At 39.3% G+C, this 23,403-nt stretch overlaps 1 protein-coding gene across 9 annotated transcripts in view; it reads left to right on the top strand.

Annotated features, from left to right (window-relative positions):
* Positions 1-568: 568 nt before the first annotated feature.
* The window catches only part of ralgps2 (Ral GEF with PH domain and SH3 binding motif 2), a 385,220-nt gene continuing 362,385 nt past the window's right edge, over positions 569-23,403 (top strand). For 5 of the 9 annotated variants that reach the window (XM_052010750.1, XM_052010757.1, XM_052010759.1 and 2 more), the window contains exon 1: positions 989-1,308. The gene's annotated coding sequence lies outside the window, so the exon portion shown is untranslated. Of the gene's footprint in view, positions 758-969; positions 1,309-6,414; positions 6,475-23,403 lie in introns of those variants that run through there. The other 4 variants (XM_052010754.1, XM_052010760.1, XM_052010755.1 and 1 more) reach the window with 4 other exon arrangements.

The following is a 23,403-nucleotide window of genomic DNA, read 5'->3' on the forward strand; positions in this document are numbered from 1 at the left end:
CAGCTAAAGGTCTCAGATTAGCATTTGAGGGTGTTTTGTGCCGCTGATAGACTATGTTGAGGTGGGTTGTGCTGAGTTTGGCAATGAGGTCAATTTTTACCCGCATATTTTCAAGCAGGTGCAAAGTGTACTCTGCAGATTTTTCATGTGGAGAAAGAATAGGCGGCACCCCGCTTGCAACGTTTTGGGAGGCGTTATTCTGTTTTATATTTAAAAATTTTGCAAGATGGCCTGACAAAAGATCAATACATTTCTGTCAATGCTAAGACATAACCCCTATTCGCAGCTGAAAGGAGTCACCTAAAACTGAAACGTTTGTTTATTTGTTTTATCGTTGTCAGCCATGGTTGAGTAAACCGATGACTGAGCGGGCCAAGTTCGACTCGAGCGTCCATCCCAAAATCCCGTTCAGTGTAGCATTGAGTTGTGATCCGTCCACTGCTGCGTTAAACTGTATACTTGTATGTGCAATTGCGTGAAACATCTACCATGCGAGGCGATATATTGTTTCAAGCCGAGCCAGGTAGTTGCAGTTTCACATTCACGTGTCTGCACGAGACGAAAAACAAATGTATCGAAAGGCAACATTGGGCTCGTCTTCCAGCGTTATGCAAGACTTAAAATATTGTATTGCAGAAGTGTTGGTAGGACTGTTCACGATTTTGCAAGCCGACATGGACTGACTGCTTGACAGCGTGCACGAAATGAAGCGTGATACGATTGCTGCGAGTGGCGGGGGTGGTGCAATGCTGCAGTGGTATGAATCACGTTCGTGGGCACGACCTGCAGGGAGGCAGGGGGCTGGAAATATGGGCTGGGCACCGCGCGTGTTGCCCACCACCGTATCGCCGCGGGGAAAAGGGACAGGAGGCCGCGCACGCGGGGTTTCTCATCTTTGACACGCGCATGCAGCGCGCGCCCGCCCGAGAGCTCTCCCTGACGCGCGGGGGGGCGGGGTGCGCGCGCGGGAGGGGGGCGCGGTGGGGGTGGAATGGGGAGAGGAAGCGCGTGCGGACTGTTGTTGTTCGGCCGTGCGCACGCTCTCTCTCTCTCGAGCGAATGAACGAACCGCCTTTGCGCGAGACTGTGCTCGCGGCGGTTGCGTGATTGTATTTTCCAGTCGGCGGCCCCTCCTCCCGGTGGCGGCGGTCAGTAGCAGCAGCAACAACAACAACAACAACAACAGCAGCAGCAGCAGCAGTGTAGACCGGGGACTGGGATGTATGCGAGGGTCAGAGTTGGTGTCAGTGTCAGCGGCGGCAGCAGCGCCTGGCTTCTCCGCACAGCGTCGACCCGGACACGATACAGGTCGGTCCGCGCTCTCCATCCCTCCCTCCTTTCCTCCCTCTCTCCATTCCTCCCTCCCTCGGTCGGTGCCCTCCCTTTTCCAGAAACATCGCTCTCACCGCCTGCCGGCACCGCCGGCCTACGGGCTCAGGCTTATCCTGGCGTTTCGTGGCGCTGCGGTAAACGGCTGGGTCGGCACGGAGGCGGAGCCCCGGTGCTGGTGGAGTTTGGCGGCGGAGGAAGCCCTGCTCATCCTCCCCGAGCGGAGGCAGGCGCTCCCTCTGGGGGGTTGTTGCCGCCGCCGCCGCACCGCTCGGTGGACGGGCGCCCGGGCTGAGGCAGCCGCGGGGACTGAGTGACAGCTTGCACTCTGCTCGGTACCTGCCTGTCTGCCCGCCCAGCCCTCCTTCCCCTTTAGTTGTGTTGAACCTGCCATTGAGCACAAGTCCCGGTTCATTTACTCCTGCCCTCTGCCATGGGTGAAAATTAATATTTTCTCCTCCCCTCGCACCACACTTCATGGAAATGGTATTTTATGCCATTGGGGTGGACCAGCGTACAGGGAACCCCGTGGGCGAGAGATCTGATCGGAGTTCGATGTTGCATGGCGGTGGTTGGAGTTGTCATTATCTGTGTTTTGTGTCTGCATCTTTGCTTGTCGGTCAATATCCCACGCTCATCAGACCCCCTTTTGCCGCAATGTGGCCCTTACTTCGTTTAAGGCCTGCCAAAGCAAATGTGATTTTGTTTTTGTTGTTGCTTGCATGTTAATTTTCTGGCTTCAGTTCTGAAAATACCACTGTTAAGACTTCTACGTTCTCACGACGGTTTCAGCTCCATTAATCAAGTTGGATTGAGATGGGACAAATTGAAATTTTGAATTTCGGTAGCAGTCGGTACTTGATATTGTGATTTTCCGATTCAAATTGACTGTAAACGCGCGATGTGCTTAGCTTACCTCCTGTGAGAAAGGCAAGAAAATAAGTATCAACACGGCATTTTTGAAATCGATGACATATTCTTACTGTTTGTGTTTTGTTTTTATATTGTTTCAAAATAGTAATAACTGCATTGATTGAACATAAACGTATAACCTTACATTTCAATTATCGTCGTCAACAGGCAACTGTTGAAATTTTTATGCAGCTGCTCTTTGAGCTCCATTGTCTTACCCGTCCATCAGTCTGTGCTATAGACAGTTAGGCCTTTTGTAGATATGCGTAGAAAAGCCAGTTAGTCCAGTTCTAATGAAAATAATGGACGCTCTGAGTGTCAGAGGAGAGATTTTAGCTGATTGAGAGTGCAATTTTCTCAAAACTTTGTCAAAAAATCTGTTCAACCACTTTAAGCTTTTAAGCACTGAAGGATTTCAATAAAATAATCCTGTATTAAGCTGCAGTTGCACATTGGATACTTCTCTCATTATTTGCCCTTCATGTTGAGTGCAAGTAATACAGAAATTTAGGGCATTTGTAGATGGATTGCTTTCTGCAAAAACATGCAGCATTCATTTTTGTGAACAAGCATTTCAGTCATTAAAAATCTTTAATAATGTAGGTTGTAGTAGTTTTTAGTTCAATTGAAATGAATTATAGTAAGGGTGACAATTTTTGTTGCATTTTCAGGACAAGCACACTTCAGATTTTACCATAACTGTTGATGCATCGATGAGCAAGTGTCAATTGAATCACCATTATTACTTGTAAATAAGTATTATCTTGGTGAATGGGTGACATCCATTTTGCAGATGGAACGTTGTCAATTCAAGGTTCACTTAAACACACAATTCAGCCAATTCCAGTGAAGTAATGAGAATTTTGAATAACCAAAGGTGATACGTTTTGGTTTAAACTTTGAAGTCCTATTTACTTATTTCAAAGAGAACTTGCAAAAATCAAGATTCTGTTGAGAACAGGGAGTTCACAGGATGTATTGGCCATTTTATCTCAAACACCAGCAACACTTGAATTGCTGTTTTGGGGTCCTTTCTGAACAAAAAATAGTTACAGCATTTCTCTGGAAAATAACCAATTGCACCAAAATGATTGTTTGGCTGTAATGTGCCTTCGGATGTTGTGAGGACATGAACAGTGCAATATAAATGTTAATAAAAATAGAAAATACGGAAAACAGGCAAGCAGCATCTGTGGAAATATATATATGTGAGATTTTCATTCCAACAGAAGTCTAGCAATTGTGTGATTGGTAACTTTTGTTCCTGAAGATAAGATATTTATTTATTAGTCACATGTACATTGAAACACACAGTGAAGTACATCTTTTTGCGTTATTGAGAATGTGCTGGGGGAAGCCCACAAGTGTCGCCACTCTTCCGGTGCCAACATAGCATGCCCACGGCTCCTAACCTGCACATCTTTGGAATGTGGGAGGAAACCGAAGCACCCGGAGGAAACCCACACAAACACAGGGAGAACATACAAACTCCTTACAGACAGCAGTGAGAATTGAACCCAGGTTGCTGGCGCTGTAATAGCATTATGCTAACTGCTATGCTATACGTGGTTTGACAAAATCTGTTATTCACTGAGAGGAAGCTTTGTTTTAAGCAAAGAGGGGAATTAGTTATATGCATGAAAATGCATCAAGTACTGGAAGAATTATTTTGTTCACAAACTTGAGTTCAGAGTAGCAGTCAAGCAACTAAGAAGATGTTTACATATGAAGGAAGATATGTTATCTGTTAAACAGTGCAGAGAATTACAGTTGGCTTTGCTTCAATTTAGTTTGTTTATAGAATATTAGTAGTTTCCTGAGTTAAACTCATTTACATAAGATTGGAGTTTACCAATGAAATGAAGCATGTCTGTATTTTGCCTTCTGTTAAATCTGGAGATTCTGAGTTCATATTCTCTTCAGGAATCAGAGCTCAAACAAAATGTGCCTTTTTACAGTGCCTTTGAGTGAGTGCTTCAAAAACCATAGCAAATAGGATCAAGGCTTATGGAAACTTAGGTGTGTTTTAACAAGGCACTTAAAGGGCATTATGGAAATTAAGAGACAAGGCTGAGAGAGGAGATTTCAAAGAGTGGGATTTAAATATTCATAAGTCACATGCACTGAGGGATTGGGGAGGTGCTTAAGAGACCAGTATCATCAAATGGAAAGTGTACAGGCAATGGAGTTTGTAACATTGGAAGACTGTAGATACATAGAGGTGAGGCCTTGAAGAGAGAAAAAAAATTAAATTTGAGCATTCAGAGATGAGGAGTTAAGGTCTTTGAGGATAGAGGTGATTGGTGAGTTGGATAGAATATGGACAGTGGAGTTGGGGTGAGTTATTTACAGCAAATGAAGGATGGCAGCTGGCTTGAAGATCATTTAAATATTCACCTTTCACTCCACTAGCCCCTGTGATCAACTGATTATCCCCTGGCATGTCAGAATCTTCTTTTCCTCCTCCTTGTTTTCAGCATTGCGAAGGGATTATTCCCTGTAGAATGCTTATTCATTCCTCTCTCACCAGTAATAGCTGCTCCCCTTTCTGTAGCACATTGTCATGCACTTGTAGGAGATGCAACACCTACTCTTTTATTTCCTCCTCTTCCTCTTCTCCCCCCCCCCTTCATTTCCACTGCTAATGAGCTCAAAAACACTTTTCACATGATTTAAATGTGCTATTTTCCATTTTGTGCACAGTAGTATCCCTTCACAATGCAAACTCCTTTGTATTGGAGTGATGAAAGCTGATTGGATGACCTCTTTGCAAATCATTTTGCCATTAGTTTGTAAGATTGACCCCAAGCCTCTCGTTGCTGCCACTTTAGTTTTCAAGAGAAACAAAGGACTGCAGATGCTGGAATCTAGGTGAAAAACACTATGATGCTGTAGAAATTCAGCAGGCCAGGCAGCATCCATGGAGAAAAGCAGGTGGTCAATGTTTTGGGTCAGGACCCTCCTTCAGGACTGAAGATAGAAAAAGGGGAAGCCCAATATATAGGAGGGAAAAGTGGAGCAGTGATAGGTGGGCAAAAGAGGGGAGGCAGGGTGGTGATAGATGCAGGTAAGATATAATGATAGGCAGGTGCAGGGGAGGAGGGGAGAGCAGATCTACTGGGGGATGGGTAAAAGGTAAGAAGAGAGAGAAAAGAGCTTAAGAAAGGAAAGAAGAGAAAAAAATATGGGGTGGGGGGTGGGGGGGAGAGGGGGGTGTTACCTAAAGTGGGAGAATTCTGTATTCATGCTGTTAGGTTGCAAGCTTCCAAAATGGAAAATTAGTGGTACTTCTCTCCAATGGATGAAACTATCTAGCACCTGGAAGACTGAGGTGGTGATGTTACAAAGATAGAATTTAGCAGAATTTGCTAGAGAAAGATAATTGAATCAGAGTCTCTGCTTGTGGTAGCAAGCATGTGGAGATTGTGACAGGAAGAGAACCTGTTTGACTGCAGCAAAAATAGAGATTGTGGTAGAGCCAAAGGTGGTGACTTTAGTGTTCCAAAATTTCAGCAGGAAGATGATTGCTTTTCTTCCTAAATTTGGAAGTCTGGCTTCTTGGGCAGGAGGAGCAGAGATAGGCTTAGATGTTGCCTCTATACATGTGGAAGCTGAAATCACCTCTGTGGATAATGCTGCCAAGGGTTAATATCTGGATAAGAAAGGCCAAAGCCAACAAGTTAATGTGCCTGTTCTATTCAGTGATACCTTTGGAGTGTTTCCAAGGAATGGGATGAGAAGCCATTATTAATTGAAAAGAATGGAATCTGTCCTTTGATCTGGACAATGTCAAAGGCCATTAAAAGTGTGCAGCCTTTGAAACAAAAGAACTGCACAAGAACTTGATGTATTCTGGATTGGAGTATCGTTTCACTAGGATTTGAGTAGATGGTTTCATTAGAGTTGGAGTAATATGTTGCAAGGAATATATGATCAAAGGTGGGTTTTTGTGAGAGGGTTGAGTTGGAAGAGAAGAAAGTGCCACCTGAGAGAGGGTCATTTATATTGTCTGTTGAGAGGAAGTAAAGTTAGGTGGCCATCATTTTAGTTGATTGGGTTTTTTAAAGAACTGAAAGTACATCTTAGTGATGAGATCAACTGGTCAGTCACCAATAACTTCAACCCTTTACAATTTTCAGCATCTGTATTAAACTTACTTCAGTGGAAATGGTGCCAGTACCAAAGTGTCTCCTGTTGTTTCTCACACGTGACATAAGATCACAAATTAAAAGGGTAAGTAGGCTTTGGAGCATTATTGATCTTGAGCTCACTTTCTTAACCAATCCCCGTACCCCGTATCTTTTAATATCTTTAACATTCAAAAATCTATCAATCTTGGTCTTAAATTCAACAATTTAGACTCCACTGCTCTCTGAAGTAAAGAATTCCGAAGATTCGCAACTTTATGGGTCAAGAAATTTCTCTTAGCCATGGAAATGAACACTTTGGCCCACCAAGTTTGCACAAATCATCAAACACCATTTACACTCATTCGATGCTGATCCCATTTTATTCTCCACACATTTCCATCAATGATGCCCAACCCAGTCACCTCTCCCTTCACCCCTCCCCCCCCCACCCCCACTCCCAAGTTCTATCATTCACTTACACACTGAAGGGCAATTTACTGTGGTCATTTAACCTACTAATCTTCTTGGAGCTATATAATTTGACTCCTATTTGTGTGACTACCAATTCTAGATTACAGGCTGAGGAAGCAGCTTTTGTTATTCCTTCTCAAAATCTCATGTCATTCCAGTGAATTTATTATGTATTATTTTTATACCTTTTGTACTCTTTATACAATGGGAACCCAGAAGTGAACTTGGTATTCATAATTGTGCCTGAGTAGTTGCTTGTATGTTTACCATAACTTTCTTGATTCTTACACTCTTTGCCCTTTTTTAGAATAATCAGAATGCTGTTAAATTTTTTGACTACCTATATTTATTTGCACTATCAAGTAATTTGATATTTGCACTTCTTGGAGCCACTTTCTGCACCCCTTTCAAGATCTTTCCATTCTGTATTATGTTTCTCATATTGTAATCCTCAGAAGCTGTGCTTTACTTAACAATTTCCACTTGTATATTTTGATCTTTCTTGAAGTCATTTCTAATCCTTGCTGTTTTCATATCTATCTTCTTGTCATTTGCCAAATTTAAAATTGTTTTTGCCTCATTTAAGTTGTACTTTAAAATTTAAGTGGAAAGAACAAAAGTGGTCTTTAGCATAGAGCTTTAGGTACATCACTTCCAACCCTTTTCATGTGTTAGCATTGCCTGTAATTCTTATTTATATAAACATTAGTCATAGTTATCCATCTTTTCCTGTTGATCCACTAGCATTCATGCTGGGATATTTTAGCCCACGTCTGAATTTTTGAAACATTTTGTTGAGAATCTGTACAAATTATATTTGGAGTCCCTTTATCTAATTGCTTCCTTTTTATTATCAAGTAAGTTTTTTTAAAATAATTTGCCTTCAAAATATCCATATTGTGTTCCCTTGATTATTCTTTGCATTCCTAAAAGCTTATAGTTTCCAAACATTTGACCTCCGATACAGAGAGTAAAGAATGTAGAAGATTGTTTGAAAGGGTTGTAGTGTGTTAATATTTGGGCAGAAACAATTAATTTCTGGAAAATTTCTTTTAATTTTTGGCACAGTGAGTTTTAAATGTAGATTATTTAATCGGATCTTGCTATATCATGGAATATGGTGGCACAGAATTAGACCAGTCATCTTATTGATGATGACCTCCCAATTTCATTTATGGGAGTAGGCTACTTAAGTTCTTCCACTGAATAGCTAAGAAATTTTGGTGATACCTTTTGAGTATCTTTAAATGAAAGATTTCATAAGTGGCACCAATTGGAGCAGGCATTGCTTGTTGAGTTAATGATAAGAAACCAAATCCAAGATTTGGGACGTCTAAGTTCAAGGAACCTAAGATATTTTTTGTATTTGGATGAAGAGTGAGGTTCAAATTATGGGACCAATTGGAAGGTGTCAATCTGCGGGCTCTTCATTAAATTTGAACTGAGTTCCCATTGTTCAATAAGCATTTGTTATCCAGAATGATGCAAGGAATGATTTTCCCAGAAGTGGATTATCATTGTATGTTGCTTTGGACTTTGTTCTCCAGTGTTCTAAACAGGTAATTTGAGTTCAGTGTGCATGGCACATTTGACTTAACCGACTATATTTCCCCACAGCATTTGTGGACTTTTTTAATTTGTGTATTATTTTCCAATAGAAAGTCTATCCAAAAACAAAATTAGGTTATTGAAAGTTAAATACGTTCTCCAAAGGGAAAAGCATGCAGAAAATGTATAGCTCCATGACTCTAAAATATTGATTGTATCAATAACTTCCACTTATGTTGCACCTTTAACAGAATAAGTATATCCTAAGGATCTTCAGGAGCTTCAATAACTCAAAAAAAAAATCACGAGAGATATGATCAGAAGCTTGGCCAGAGAGTGTTGAATAAGTACCTGAAAGGAAGGAAAGTTTCAGTGAGTTCAGTCCGAGAGCCTCGGTAGTTGGAGGCATGGTTGTTATAGGTGATTAAATTTGGTGTTGTTCGAGAGAGAGAGAATTACAGGAGTGCTGATATCTTGGGTCTGGAGGAGATTGCAGAGAGGGTGAGGCATGAGACCAGTGAAGATTAGAAAATACTCAGGACAATCCTACAGTACATTGTTTATGCACTTAATTAACAAAATAGACTGGACTTCCAAACATGCTGAAGTTCTAGTACAGAATTCAAAACTTTGTCATATTAGGCTATCTCTGAAGCTATTCCAGGAAGATTATAAAGTAGACTTGAGGCTTTGTTTAAGTAATTAATGTTATTTGGATCTTATAAATTAGTAAAGGCTGTAGAAAGAGGGTGATATTATCTCTGGAATTAGTGCTGTTCTAACTTTTTACTGGACACCTTTTTTAAAAGCTTTTTATTTAACAAACTCTATTGTTAAAGATTGAACAAATGACCTAAGGATAAATGCCAAATCAGAATATGTTATATTCAGTTCTAGGAATTTACCACTTTGAGGTACCACTTTTACCACATATTATTTGCCGTCAGGTTCAGAAGTAATTGTCCCAAGATTTGGTTAAGAGCACCAACACATTGAAAAGTGTCCTAGGAATATCTGTTGGTAGTAGAATTAGGTATACATTGATTGTTCTTTGTCATAGATACAAAAGGCCCTTTTTTTCACCCTTGTATAATTTTTATATTGTAGCAACTTTATTGATCAAACATTTTCAGATTGTTGAAAAACTATGGGAATGGCCTTTGATCCCAGTTGTTTGGGATATTGATTGCATAATATCAACACTTTTAGGGTTTTCTGAATGGCATTGAGATGTAATAATCCTGATTTAGTCTTCTGTCTTCAGCTTTCTTGTCCACCCTTCCACCCAGTCTCTCCTCCAGATGATATCAATTGCATTATAGATCCAAACATGAGATAGTGATCTAGAAAAGGAAAGAAAATTAAAATGGTGAATAAGGTGGATTTTTATGACCAATTTTAAAAGCTACCATTATTTGCTTTATTCTTGATGTATTTAGTTAATTGGATTTAAATTCCCCAACTGCATGCTGGGAATTGAATTCCCTCAGTTATTATTTCCAGTAATGTAACAACTATCATGTTGTATTCATTTTATAATATTATAAGCACTATCAATAAAAAATTTGACATTAGTACAAAACATTGCCTCAGATATGGGAAAAACATCTTTATTTTCTGGAACTACATCAATGTGTGATTTGGTTCTGTAGTACTTTTAATTTTTCAAAATGACATAACATGCTTCTGTCACTGGAGTAACAAATATCTCAAAAAATGGTAGTTATTGAAAGGAAATTAAAAATGGTGTTTAGGGTTGATGCCTTTCAACAACTGTGGAAACTTGAATGAGAGTTGTTTCCTTTAATGTGTTTCATTTAAGAAACCCCAAAAAGGGAATATAAGAAACAAAATCCACTGTTGAAGGAAATGTTGACAAATAACTTGAAATTCTACTAGCCATCAGTTTTAAATACGCCAGCAGGACACTGAAAATTATTGCCAGTTTAAGAGAGTTGCTAAGTGTATGAATCCAGGAGACGATGTGCATTTAAGAAACAGCTCTTGTGTTTGAGTCCACTTAATTCACAATTGTTCTTTGCTTGAAAAAAATGAATGTTTATATATAAAAGAATAAAACTTTCATCTGCTGAGGAAATTAGAAGTTACCGGTAGTTTCAAATAAGTGACTTTACTTTTAGCAAAAAAATAAACTGCTGGAAGAGCTTAGCTGGTCAAGCAGCATCTGTGGAGGCAAAGGGATTGTCAACATTTTGGTCAAGACTCTGCATCGGAACTGAGAGTGTGGAAGGAAGATGGCCGGTATATAAAAGTGAGGAGTAAGATTGAGGCTGGTAGGTGATAGGTGGAACTAGATGAGAGGGGGTTAATGGGCAGATAGGTCACCTTCCATATATTCTCCTCCCTCAGTTCCAAGGAAAAAGCAATTCAGGTAGATAGATATGCAAGTGATGGACAGATGGAACCAGGTGGGGGAGGGTAATGCATCTTGGTAACAAGGGGGATAGGGATGAAAAAAGTGAATAAGGGAATGGGACCCTGGTGGGAGTGGGAAAGGAACACAGGAGGAGTGGGTTTTCATCTGACTTTAAGGTGAGTAGGCTCTACCTCGATTGGAAATCTGTTATTATGATGTTTGGTATCTGAAGAAGCAAAGGAGAGTAGAAAATATTTGAGTGAGATTTAAATTTCTGCATTTTCTTTTGGCTGTATTGAAGTGAAAACTTTATAGAAATGTACTGTTATATTTTTGTAACATAAACATTTGGTGATTTTGAACTAGATATTTTCTCTAATTCAGTCTTGGTCACTTCTGTAAAGATACTTTGTTAATTCTATGACTTGAGGTGAATTTTAATCCTGCTTTGTGGTGAATTTTCTACCTATAACTATTGTTAAATCATAGCGTGTGTGTGCTCTTTATGTTACCACTGTATCAACATGCACCCTTTCTGCTTAAAAGTGTACTTAACACTTGTAGTGCAGATGTAGCACTGATTGACAGCAACAAAATGATTAATTTAATATTCAAAGTTTTTACCAATCCTCGTCACACTTTAGGCAAGAGTGTTCAATAGCTAGTTGATCTAGAATTATCACGTACTGTCTTGTAAAATGCTTTCACTTTCTCTGCATATGTCCAGTGGATTTCCAATCAGTAAGGACTCAAGGGAGTTGAGGGCAAGGACAGAAAAGTGGAATTGAAAAATGATACATCGGCCATAATGCTATTGAATGAGGTACAGGCTTCAGGGGCTAAATAGCCTAACCATTTTCCTATTTATGATCCTTTAGAGCCAGTACTTTAAGACTGTGATGTCACAAGGTAGTAAAACGTCCCAAAATGTTGCATCTGCATTCATTGTTTAAGTTTATCCAAGTTGCATTGATGAAATCTGGTAAAATTATTGTTAATTTACCAACAGGTGTATGCTACACATGACTTTCATGATTAAAAATGCATTATATGTTTATTTTAATAAAAGCTGGTGCAAGTATTATGATAAAGTATTAATTAATTTAAAATGGGGTTGGGGGGTGTTCACTTCTGTGCTGTCCAGTTCTGTGATTTTCTTTAAATGGCATATAGGAGTGTTTTTGTGCAACTAATGTTTGGACCTTATGTTTTTATTTCAAAGTAAAATCTTCACAGACATAGGTGGATAAATGCTTTTTATTATCTGAGAGATGTTGATTCATTTTTCTTTATTTTGGTACCTTAGTTTTAATCGTTTCAGCTAAGGAGGCCATGGAGAAAGTTAGGAGCTCATACTCAATGCAACATGCTAGTTTTTTCTCATGAAGTTTGAGATATAGACGTAGGCTACAGTTAATAGACTGTTAAAGACATATGACTATCCAGCATATGATTTTGGTAGTGGAAAAATATTCTCTTGCAATTGTTTTGAAGGAGGCATTCAGGATGATTTGTGTATCACAGCCATAATCTAAAAAGTAGATCACAATTTAACCTTAATGACAGCTTCTTAGAAAGCCTGAAAGTATTGGCCTTTCAGTTTTAGTTTATATAAACTTTAAAGCTAGGTCACGGAGCAATATTAGAATCAGAATTAATTAAAATAGATATTAGTTCAAATGAGTTGGGAATAAAAAAGACGAGCTGACATTTAAAACTGGAAATCATCTGAAGGAAAACTGAATTGGGCCATATGCATAAGAAAGGGACATCTTTAATATTTTATTCATGATTTTCAGTCAATGGCATAATAGAAGTGAATGGGAAAACAGAATACTGGAAATACTTTGCAGTTTAAGTAGTAGCATCTGTAAAGAGACAAACAGTTAATGGGCTGAAATGTATTAAACTTCAGCAATTTTGTGGAGTAATGCTGATAATGTCCTCCTTCCATTTGACCTCCCCTTCACCACTAAGTCCAGGGGTGAAACGTATATGGACTGAGTCAACCTCTCAGCTTTCTGCCAGCTATTCATTTGAATGCAATCATGACCTTGACTAAAAAGGCAACTGCAGTTAAGTAATGTTATTTTTTTTTAATTTTGGTTCATCTTTTCATCAATTTGTATCACTTATGGTACATTTTAAATAAATGTATTCTTTTATAATTTTAATTTAACTAAATCATTGAGCTGACAAAAGGCCATCTGTGTATTCTGGGGTATGGCCTCAAGATCCCTTGAGGCCTAGTCACTGCTGTGGCCCACCTTGTCTCATGAGATGACTGTGGACTGCTGATCCATGGAAGGCATATTTTATCTCACTGAAGCTAGTCAACATGTTGGTAAATTTCATCAATACACACCCAAATGACTATAATATTAAATTGACATACAGACATGCATAGTACTGGAGCAAACTGAACACCTAGTTCATATGATCATGAGATACAAATTTTTGCTTTTACCCCCTGCCTTTGTTTTCTTGCTGTGACTGAAAAGAAAATAACATGAATATATTGGTTCTTTTTAAACCGAAATGACCTGGCATGAACTGACTAGTTTCTATATCAAACAATCATATTGACTATCTTAAATGGGTGGCATGGTAGCATAGCGGTTGGCGTAACGTTATTACAGTGCCAGTGATTGGGGTTCAATTCCCGCTGCTGTAAGGAGTTCATACGTTCTCCCTTTGACTGCATGGGTTTCCTCTGGGTGCTCCGGTTTCCTCCCACGTTCCAGAGATGTATGGGTTAGGAGGTTAACATGGGTGTAATTGGGCAGTGCGGGTTCGTTGGGCTGGAAGGGCCTGTTCCCGTGCTGTATAAATAAAAAGTTTAAACTATTTTGATAACTTTGATTTTAGATTCTTGAACTTGGATGTCAGCAAAGCAGTTTAAAATTGTTATAAATTCTAATTGACCCTCTTTACCCCCTGCACAGCTTAATTTTAGTCATAACGAGCATTTATTGATTTAAGTTGTGATGTTCAATGTTACTTAATTGATTTGAAAGCAGTACTGCTCCATTATGTGTTTGGTAGGAGAAATGCAATACAATAATACCAAAAACTTCTATGTGATAAATTGATGCATTTTATTTCCACTGGTTCATAGGATGTGGATGTCACTGACATTGCCAGCATTTGTTGTGCATCCTAAGTTGTCCCTGATCTGAGAAAGCAGTTAAAAATCAAGCACATTAGTCTGAAGTTCAAAGTCGCATGTAACTCAGATAGGGCAGCTATCTTTCCCTACTATGTTGAAGGACGTGCACCAGCTGGGTTTTTATGATAATCTTGCAATTTCATAGCTACCATTACTGAGACTAATGGTATTTCAGTCTCACTCAAATATTTCAAACTTCATTGCTTGAATTTAAAGTCTCCAGCTGCCGTAGTGAGGTTCAAAATCAATGGTCCAGAACTCTGCCTGTTAGTCCAGTAACCAGCATGCGATTGTACCTCTGTTTGTTTCAGTTCTTTAACAAACGGCTGTGATCATTTTTATTAAGAGCTTCCCTTGGTATAGTTGATAATGTACTACAAAAGGCGGAACAGCGACAAAAAGGAAGTCCTATTTTTCTTCTGTGGTGAAAAAGTTGATTTCAACTAGAATGTTGCTTCCAATTTTTTAATAGGTGGAATGTACAGGATGTGATTTCTCTCCCCTTCTCTTCCCTAAAGAATTTGAACTTTATGATTTATAACACAGCAGATGATTGGAATCTCTTTACCAAATAGTTTTATTAGTGTTCTGCATTGTGCCTTCTGCAAATATTGTTAATACTCTTGACATTATTACAGATCACTATTTAATTTCTGGATCCCCAACTTAGCTGAAAGCTGATGGATATGAAGGCTCCTCACTTTCAATCTAAACTGGACATGTTTTCTCAAGTCAGCTGACTAGATCATTGACTTCTCTAACTGCTACTTATTGTCACTAACTGCAGCAGTGCTGGTCAAACTAAAATGCTAAAGTTGAAGGAAATCGAAATTTTTGAAGCATTGAGGCCATAGAAAAATATGAAAACAAAGATAATTTAATATTTGAGGCATTGGTGAACTGGATGCCAGTAGATGTCAAAGATAACAGTGACACCTTTGCACCTTGTAAAGTTAAGTGAATTAGCTTGCCATACTATTCCAATATTACGGCAAAACCTTTCTCAATGTGACTTGCTCTTTACTTTCGCAGCTCTTCTCAAGATCATGTACTGTCCCAGGCCTAATTTGCCATTTTTGCCAATAAATTTGGACCCAAATTCTGAAGCATATGAGATGAGCAGCAGCAGCAGCAAGTGGTTTTGAAAATAATACATAACTGAGATCATCATAAAATTTTTGTAAATGTTGGGACTGAAGCCAAGGCTGGCTAGTGAGGATGGAATGAGTGATTTGCCAGGTTTGCAACAACCCATTTAATTATGGTTGATGGAGCTGCCAGGAGTTATGATTTGATGAATGATGAACTATTTTGAGAAACCCAGAGCAGGATGACTTCTTTTGAAACTGTAACTAAAAGTTTGTTAATGGAACCTGATTGTATGACGTGAGCCAAAAGGAACAAGGCTAAAGCCCAGACATTTGATAGTCAGAAAGACTGGGAAATGGCCCCAAGCCTTAAAAAATACAAACAAGGAATAAGTGTGCCTGGGAGGTTGTTAAAGTTTCAACAAATCCTGGACTTGTTGTTCAAACCAGCAAAATGGTAGGTTTAGTTTTTGAAGCTTAAACTCAGATTCCAAGGTGCCATTGACACTAGGAAAATTAAGTTGCATTGAAAGCAAAATCACAGAAATATTGAGGGGGAAAAATGTGAAATTAACAGGTTTCAGGATATAAAAGGGAGATTTACGTTGATATGGCTACGTTATGAGACATTCCAAAGCTGAAGTACTTATGAATTTTAGTGCAATGCACTGCAAGAAATGAAGCAGTTAATTTCCATGTGGTAAGGTTCAACAAATAGATTTAAGATAAGTGAGCAGATCATCTGCATAAGAGCTATATTTTGGCCTGAGTTTTTAGTGCTACTTTTTTTTTCCCCAGTCCACTTCAGATGTGGCATGTAAATAAAAAGGTGAAAACAGCCACACATCTGGGATATTGCTTGAACAATTTTGCATTAATTACATTAATGACTGCAATACAGATCATATATGAATCCTGCAGTATATACCAACTAATAACTGGGCAACAAGATGTAGGAGCTTCCAATGTTGATCTTGGAATCAAACTATATGACCAGATTACATCAAAGCACTGAATTCACTTAGTCAGTATTTTGGATTTCTTGTCTTCATGATGTTGACAGTTTTGCTGGCATGCAAGTAAATGCACCTCGAAACAGCAGGGAAAATTCTCCTAAACTCATTTTCTGCAAGCCTGTTTAGATAGCTGAATATATAAAAGAAATGTATATTTGTAAAGTTACATTTTGGTTTGCAAATGTTATTGTGTTTTATGAAGTGTAATACACAATTTAAACAGCACAAGTTAAATTGTTGTGATAAATTTTAGTATTTTCAACATTTTAGTACTTCAAGGAAAGTGGCCATGTAATTTTATTTGGCTGTTATGAGATTAGATTTTTTTTAGAGCTTGTGAGCACAAGATTTTAGGTTAATGAAGTTTCAGATATTTTTCATCAGAGAACACTTGAATAGCAAAGATGTTGTACACCAGTTTAATTCGCTTTGAATTGTGTGTTTACTGTTTATTAATTTATGACATCTTGCATAGACATGTTTTGAAATACTCTTGTTACAGATTCTCCCCATATATAATTTTCTCCCACATCTTGGGCAAATGCAGCTTTGGTATTTATTCTCAGTTGCTGTTTGGAGCTGTCAGGGATTAATGTGGCTGAAGCCTAGTGTAGCGGTTAGCGTAACGCTTTTCAGTGCCAGCGACCCAGGTTCAATTCCAGCCACTGTCTGTAAGGAGTTTGTATGCTCCCCCCGTGTCTGCGTGGGTTTCCTCCGGGTGCTCTGGTTTCCTCCCACATTCCAAAGATGTACAGGTTAGGAAGTTGTGGGCATGCTATGTTGGCACCGGAAGCATGGTGACACTTGCGGGCTGCCCCCAGAACACTACGCAAAAGATGCATTTCACTGTGTGTTTCGACGTCCATGTGACTAATAAAGATAACTTATTTGGCTTCTAAGTCAGGCGAACCTGAACAATGGATCATATTTCACCAAATGTCTAATTACTGTTCCTCCTGACCATATAAGAGATTTTTTTTTAAAAAGCACCACTTAAAGAGATGGCAGATTTAGAAATATTTGCCTTTGCCATTTTAATCCCTTTTAACTTTTATGTTTGTGCTTTGTGTTGGTAGCACTGTTGTCTGTTGATCAGAAAATTGTAGTTTTCTGCCTCAAAGTCAAAGTCGAGTTTATTGTCATAAGCACAAGTATATGTATGCACCGGTGCAATGAAAAACTTACTTGCAGCAGCATCCCAGGCGCATAGCATCATATAAGCAGCATTCACAAGAAAAAACATAAATTAAACATAAATTGTAACCAGTTTTTACAAGAGAGAACACAATTAGAACAAAAAAATACAAAGTCCATTTTTGTGCAAAGTGGTCATAGTGTTGCTAAACTGTAGTGATTAGGGTTTTGCCAGTTGGTTCAAGAACTGAATGGTTGACGGGAAGTAGATGTTCTTAAACCTGGTGGTGTGGGACTTCAGGCTTCTGTACCTTCTGCTCGATGGTAACTACGAAAAGATGGCATGGCCTGCATGGTGGGGATCTTTGGATGTTGCCTTCTTGAGGAAGGGCCTCTTGTAGATAAAACTGATAGTGGGAAGAGATGTGCCCGTGATGTATTGGGCAGCATTCACTACTCTCCGCAACTTCTTGCGTCCTTGCACATTTGAATTGTTGTACCAGACCATGATGCAACTAGTCAGGATACTTTCAACAGTACATCTGTAGAAGTTTGTTAGAGTGTTCAAAGATGAGTGAAACCTCCTTAACCGTCTAAGAAAGTAAAGACATCTGGATTTTGTTTCCTTCAACAGAAGTTCAGTTGTATTATTGGGGAGCATATCCAATACAAGTTAATAAATATGTTAGATCTAATATTAGGGAATGTAAGATAGCTGCATCTGTGGAAATGACCTTTTTAAAAAAATGTGAAAGAATTTTGGTCAGTCTAGAGTATTTGTTTAACTGTGGGATACTTGCAGGAGGTTTGATGTAGAGTTTGGGTCGTATGTGACGGGAAAAAGGGGCGTGATAGGATCTTCTGCTATTGTTGCATTGGGATTGATTCATCACAAGTTTGTCAATTCAGAGCACCAAAATGTTGTAGGGAGAGCATGTAGCCTCAAAATATAGGGCTGAACAGAATATAGCAAGCCAAAGTAATGGCAATCAAAAGGCTGCCCCAATTGGAAAGGAAACTATTTCAAACTCTGAGACCTAGGACTCAACACCTCCCTCTGTAACTTGATCCTTGACTTTCTAATAAACAGACCGCAATCAGTGAGGATAGGCAGCAATACCTCCGACACGATTATTCTCAACACTGGTGCCCCACCAGGCTGCGTCCTCAGCCCTCTACTCCCTATACACTCATGACTGTGTGGCCAGATTCTGCTCTGACTCCATCTACAAGTTTGCAAATGATACCACCATTGTAGGCCGTATCTCAAACAGCGATGAGTCGGAGTAAGGAAGGAGATAGAGAGCTTAGTGGAATGGTGTCATGACAACAACCTTTCCCTCAATGTCAACAAAACAAAAGAGCTGGTCATTGACTTCAGGAAAGGGGGCGGTGTACATGCACCTGTCTACATCAATGGTGCTGAGGTCGAGAGGGTTGAGAGCTTCAAGTTCCTGGGAGTGAACATCAACAGCCTGTCCTGGTCAAGAAAGCTCACCAGTGCCTCCCTTTCCTCAGGAGGCTAAAGAAATTTGGTTTGTCCCCTTTGACTCTCACCAACTTTTACTGATGCACCATTGAAAGCATCCTATCTGGAGGTATCACGGCTTGGTACGGCAACTGCTCTGCCCAGGACCGCAAGAAACTGCAGAGAGTTGTGGACACAGCCCAGCGCATCACGGACACCAGCCTTCCCTCCTTGGACTCTGTCTTTACCTCTCGTTGTCTTGGTGTAGCAGCTAGCGTAATCAAAGACCCCACCCACCCGGAACATTCTCTCTTCTCTTCCATCAGGTAGAAGATACAGGTGCCTGAGGGCACGTACCACCAGACTTAAGGACAGCTTCTACCCCACTGTGATAAGACTATTGAACAGTTCCCTTATACAATGAGATGGACTATGACCTCACGATCTACCTTGTTGTGACCTTGCACCTTATTGCACTGCACTTTCTCTGTAGCTGTGACACTTTACTCTGTACTGTTACTGTTTTTACCTGTACTACATTAATGCACTTTGTACTAACTCAATGTAACTGCACTGTGTAATGAATTGACCTGTATGATGGGTTTGTAAGACAAGCTTTTCACTGTACCTCGGTACAAGTGACAATAATAAACCAATACCAATAAAACCATAAAAGAGAGATTTGCATTGTATTCAGTTTGATAAGTAATATGAGGAGTACATTTCTACATGGCATACACACTGTAAGCAGTGATCGGGAAAAGAAAAAATAGCAGTTTGAAAATTAAAGAATAATAGAATCATAGAACAGTACAGCACCATACAGGCCCTTCGGCCCACCATGTTGTGCCGAATTTTAAACCTCGCCTAAGACTATCTGACCCCTTCCTCCCACATATCCCTCTATTTTAAATTCTTCCATATGCTTATCTAGTAATCTCTTGAATTTGACCAATGTACCTGCCTCCACCACTGCCCCAGGCAGCACATTCCATGCTCCAACCACTCTGGGTGGAAAAAAACCTTCCTCTGATATCTCCCTTGAACTTCCCACCTATTACTTTAAAGCCATGTCCTCTTGAATCGAGCATAATCAAGATACCAAATGACTATTGACAAAGCTACTGGCTACTCTATTGAAGAAAGGAATGTGTATTACCACAAATTTATTGCAGTGCAGTTTGCAAGAAGCACAATTCAAGTTTGAACATATTATGGCAATACCCTGAGAACACTAGGAAAATCAAAATTTAAAGTACACTATGATGAGCAAAACCAAGTCTACTGATTTTAATGGATGATGTTGTGAAAAAACTAATGTCCTAATTGAATCTGTTGCTGAGGTAGAAAATCTTTGCATACTTGTCAAAGTATTCAGACCACTTTTTCAGTATAATGTCAAACTGAAAGGAAAAAAATATACTTTTGTGCTGAAGGAGGCAATTTACTTAGCTGCAAGTAGGTGAAAATGGGCCATGGCTAAAGAGAAATTTGAACTACAAATGTGGAAAATGTATTGAGTTCTGGTCGTTTCTGGATAGGATTAAACATTGTGCTGTATTTCTACGAATCATTGCCTCAGTATTGATGCCACTTCATTCAACTATTAAGAAAAAGTGAACCATGGCACTGGAGGAAAGATCAATTAAAGATGTACAACTGATGCAGGAAAAGCCTCAGCAGTGAGTCCTATATGGTGCAATTTTGCATATGTACAAAAACTTTTGATGCTCTTAGCTAAGGATTTGGGTCAGCGAATTGCTATATCAATGGTGAGTATGTCTGAGTAGTCCATATGCTTACATGTCATGCACTCTGACCAAAATTGGAAAAATCTTGTGGGTAAAAAAGAGGAGGCATCAGCAGTTAGACTTGGAGATACATGGTTTTGTCATTTCTTGCTGTTCAGTATTTCTTCACTATTCAGTCGTTATTGACCACATGCCTTGGACCATTCAGGGACTGACATCTGCTATCCCTACTGGCAAGTTATCAAGGATGTAGAGACATTATGAAGCATCCAAGCAAAATGTTACAGCAGATGTCTTCTCAAGTTTCTTTAAGAAGCCTCTATGAAAGTAGAAAGTAATGTTTATACTCAATTTTCTTGTCATAACAATGGGAACAGCAGGCGCTATGCCAGGGAAACAGGGACCTGATTTTTGAGTCATTTAAGAATACATTTTAGAAAGATGGACTGATTGAGATGTGAATGTAGGTGTGAGATGTTTTCATTGCAGATGTGATGAATTGTCTACCAACCAAGATTGTGTAAGATAGGGACACAATGGTAAAATCAAAGAAATTGGAAAACAAGTTTATGGAAGAACTGCATGCAGAAGATTTTTGAATGGTAAAAATGAAGGCAGTGTTCACTTATTGGCCTAGCATAGATGGAAATAATAAAGATCTAGCCAGTTTCTGAACACAACTTCCTAAAATGTCATTCTGGAAGAAGTGTACAAATCCTCTCCAGTAGGCCATATAAATTATTATATAAAAGGTGTGGATAACTTGTGCTAATTGACAGCCAGCAGAAATGGACATGCTGTTGCACAAGAGATTTGGAAGCCAGTTTCATTTGGCCCAATTTGGGATAAAAAGCGGAGGACAGGCATCTCAAACAAGTTAAGAGTCATGATGTAAACTGTGAGAAGGAGAGGTTTGGTTTGCATGATAGTTTCTGCATTGAGAATTTCCAGGCAGTCAGAAATGAGATGGAAAATCAGGGAAACAGTGGAAGTGTAAAGTTCCAGGAGTTATCTTGTGAAGATCAATGAGAAGTTCTGAAAAGTCCATACAGAACCCTGGATCCAAGCGCACGATGCCTATGAAAGTAGCAAAGAGATTGAAGATATTCCCGAAGTAAATGCCACAGTTGTTCAGGAGGAACAGGCACGATATTTGTCACTGGATTCAATGTGAGTTGACGTTATTTGAGCCCAGAGATGGATGATATGCCATCCTCCAGCAATGTCCAGTGAATTAGTAAGTTTGAACAAGGTAACATGAGTATCACTGTAAGGTTCTTAGAAAGTGCCGATGACTTGGTTAAATTTATAAAATTTGTAGATCAATTTGGTTTTGTATGGGATGGAGATGTGCAGTATATAATGGTTGTTGTAAACAATAATTCCTTTAAGGCTGTCACATGACCAACTGCTCTTGAGTTACAGCAGTATTTATAGAAAGTTCCAGAGATGTTCTGTGAACAGCCTTTGAATAAACTATAAATGATTTGTTTAAGCTTCTTGCATTTCACATGCATAAGTTTGCAGAATGTGTAATAGACTTCTTTACAGAATGTGTAATAGACTTCTTTACAGAATGTGTAATAGACTTCTTTACAGGTTAAGAACCCATTGAGCACATGTAATTTGCAAAAGTAATAGGGATAATGGTGGACATGCTCAGCCTATGGAGCATCTGTGGAGGGCAAAAAAAATAGAATTAACTTTACAGGATAACAGAAAATATACTTCCTGATTTCCGAGCTCATCATTGAGTTCAATGATTTTTTTTCACAACGAATGACTTCAATTTTTATTGCACGTCAGCTGTGAACATTGATTTTGCTGGTAACGATTACACTGCCTCGAGGATCTTTTCCGTTTCTTTTGCAGCGAGTAGCAGTAGGATGATCAAAACTGGTTGCATGGTTGAGGCATGGGTTCCATGTGCATGTCATTAAATATCGTGGACAGATACCGGAAAGTAAACAAAATGCCTAATGGAATGCTGGCGTTTCACTCTTAAGTACTAACTGGAAAAGAGCATGAGAATACAAGAAGATGTAAGTTATGCCGCAATAAGGTTCTGGTTAGAACACATTTGGAGTACTCAGAGCAATTCTGGGCACATTATATAACTGTCCTCATTTACCCTGCATTATCATCTCTTTTTTTGTCATTTGATTTCTCTGACTTCTGCCCTATCACAGACCTTTTACTCTTTCCTCTCTGCGATTTTTTTTATTCCCTCTCCCCCCCCCCCCCCCCCCCCCCCCCCCCGCCTTTTGCTAGAAACAAGTGAACCCTTCACGTGTGTTATTCAGTGATAGCTGATCTTTGACCAAGTTTCATGGACACTTTTTTAGCCTCATTTCATTTAGTTTCTTAAAAAAAAATCAGCTCCAGGTGATGTAAGTATTTGTCCTGGCCCAGCCACATGGATGCGATAGCCAAGAAAGCACACCAATGCCTCTACTTCCTTAGAGGCTAAGGAAATTCAGCATATCGCTGATTTTTACAGTTGCACCATAGAATGTATCCTATCTGGATGCATTACAGCTTGGTATGGCAACTACTCTGCAAAAGACTGCAAGAAATTGCAGGGAGTTGTGAGCGCAGCCCAGTCTTTCACAGACCAGCCTCTTCTCCATTGACTTTGGCTGTTTTCCTGAGGCAGCAGAAAGTGTAGACAATGTAATCAAGGACCCCTCCCCTTTCCCATAGGGCAGAAGATGCAAAAGCTTGAGAACAAATACCAAGGTTAGCTTCTACCCTGCTTTTATAAGACTCTTGAACGGACTTCTTATATGATAAAGAGGAACTCTTGATCTCTCAATCGTGGACCTTGAACTTTGTCTACCTGTGCTGCACTTTCTCTGTAACTAACGCTATATTCTGCATTCTGTTTTTTCCTTTTGTACAAACTTAATGTTCTTATGTATGAAATGATCTGTCTGGATGGCTTGCAAACAAAAGCTTTTTACTGTATCTCAGTACATGTGACACTAATAAACCAATTACCAATTTAAAA

This window comes from Pristis pectinata, chromosome 3 (assembly GCF_009764475.1).
Source record: "Pristis pectinata isolate sPriPec2 chromosome 3, sPriPec2.1.pri, whole genome shotgun sequence".
Classification (NCBI taxonomy): Eukaryota; Metazoa; Chordata; class Chondrichthyes; order Rhinopristiformes; family Pristidae; genus Pristis; species Pristis pectinata.